Here is a 2,246-nt window from a genome sequence, read left to right on the forward strand (position 1 = left end):
GACGGCCGAAAAGAGACAAAAAGGAAATTATAGAACTGGACGCGAACACGCGACTGTAAGATTAGAATTCGTGACGGTTACCACTAGACCACGGGCTCACCCAACACAACCATCTCTCGCAAGTAGACAACAGTTTCTGCTGACACTTCCGCATGTAACAGTGTTGCCACATTGTGTGGATGGCCGGACTTAGCGTTGTCAGGGGCGGTCGGTTTTATTCTCCACCTTAAGTGAACGACTCGGACTCAGTCTCTGTGGCGGCCGGCCTGCGGTCACTTTTTATGTCTAAGACTGTACATTCAAAAAATATTGTGACTTGAATGACTAGTGGCAGTTGAAAAATCTAAAAGCTATTCTATTCACGACACGCACATGCTGAGTAAATATACCGGGTGATCAAAAAGTCAGTATAAATTTGAAAACTTCATAAATCACGGAATAATGTAGATAGAGAGGTACAAATTGACACACGTGCTTGGAATGACGTGGGGTTTTATTAAAACCAAAAAAAATACAAAGTTCAAAAAATGTCCCACAGATGGCGCTTCATCTGATCAGAATAGCAATAATTAGCATAACAAAGTAAGACAAAGCAAAGATGATGTTCTTTACAGAAAATGCTCAATATGTCCGCCATCATTTCTCAACAATAGCTGTAGTCGAGGAATAATGTTGTGAACAGCACTGCAAAGCATGTCCGGAGTTATGGTGAGGCATTGGCGTCGGATGTTGTCTTTCAGCATCCCTAGGGATGTCGGTCGATCACGATACACTTGCGACTTCAGGTAACCCCAAAGCCAATAATCGCACGGACTGAGGTCTGGGGACCTGGCAGGCCAAGAGTGACGAAAGTGACGGCTGAGCACACGATCATCACCAAACGACGCGCGCAAGAGATCTTCCACGCGTCTAGCAATACTTTGTTTTTTTTGTTGCTTTTTTGTTCTTGTTGTAATAAAACCCCATGTCATTCTAAGCATGTGTGTCAATTTTTACCTCTCTATCTACATTATGCCGTGGTTTATTAAGTTTTCAAATTTGTACTGACTTTTTGATCACCCGGTATATTTTGAGGCTAGACATAACATTGCGTATGAACAACTATATAAATATATTTTTCTACTTTTTTAATATTTTTTCTGTTTATGGTTATTCTTTCTTTCGCACACATGGTGTGCATATATATAAATTTTTCACTTTTTCTTATTTTACCCTTTATTTTCCCACACACACACACACACACACACACACACACACACACACACACACACACACAAAAATAACTTACAATATGATAAAAGTGTCATACTACTACTCTGCGGACTCTCTCTCTCTCTCTCTCTCTCTCTCTCTCTCTCTCTCTCTCTCTCTCTGTCGCTCGCTCCCCCTCACTCCCCCCAGCCCTTTTCTCGTTACAAGTGAGTAGTGTAAGTATGGGAGACTTTAAATCCCGTCATCACAAACATCCCTATTATCGTCATGAGGCAAGAGGCCGATTTTAGGCTGCGGTACAAAGTACCTCGTGTCCTCTCGATCGAATACTGGTCTGCCATACCATATGCGGTGCTTGGAAACAAGTCAGGATGGAGCCTATAGTATTCAATCTCGACGCAATTTCTTTGTCGCATCGTCAATCACAGGGTGCGAAGGTTACATTAATTGGCAGTGGTGCATCGGAAACGGGCTAATAGCTTACCAAGAGAGGTTCCATTCAAGAGACCGTAGCCCCGTTAATCGATGGAGAGAAGTCGGCATGGAGCCTGTAGTATTCAATCGCAAATGAATTTCTGTGTCGCATCATCAACGTGAGCGTCCGAAGGTTGCAGTAAATGGGCAGTGGTGCATCGGAAACAAGCTACTGGAAATCCAGGAGAGATTGCATGCGGTAACGGTAGCCGCATTAGTTGCTTGGAGAAAACATCGGCATGGAAACCGTAGCATTCAACCTCGACGCAATTTCTGTGTAGCACCGTTAACGTGAGAGTGCGAGGGTTAAAGCAGTGGTCCACCGGAAACAAGCAACTGGACACCCAGAAGAGGTTCCATGCAGTGACTGTAGCCGCATTAGTCACTTGCAGGGAAGTCGGCGTGGAGCCTGAGTACTCAACCGCGTCGCAATTTGTGTGTCACATCGTCAATGTGAGGGACCAAGGCTTGCAGTAAACGGGCAGTGGTGCATCGGAAACAAGCTACTGAACTCTGAGGAGAGGTTGCATGTGGTGACTGTAGCCGTATTAGTCGCTGGG

The sequence above is a fragment of the Schistocerca serialis genome, chromosome 6 (genome assembly GCF_023864345.2).
Source record: "Schistocerca serialis cubense isolate TAMUIC-IGC-003099 chromosome 6, iqSchSeri2.2, whole genome shotgun sequence".
Classification (NCBI taxonomy): Eukaryota; Metazoa; Arthropoda; class Insecta; order Orthoptera; family Acrididae; genus Schistocerca; species Schistocerca serialis.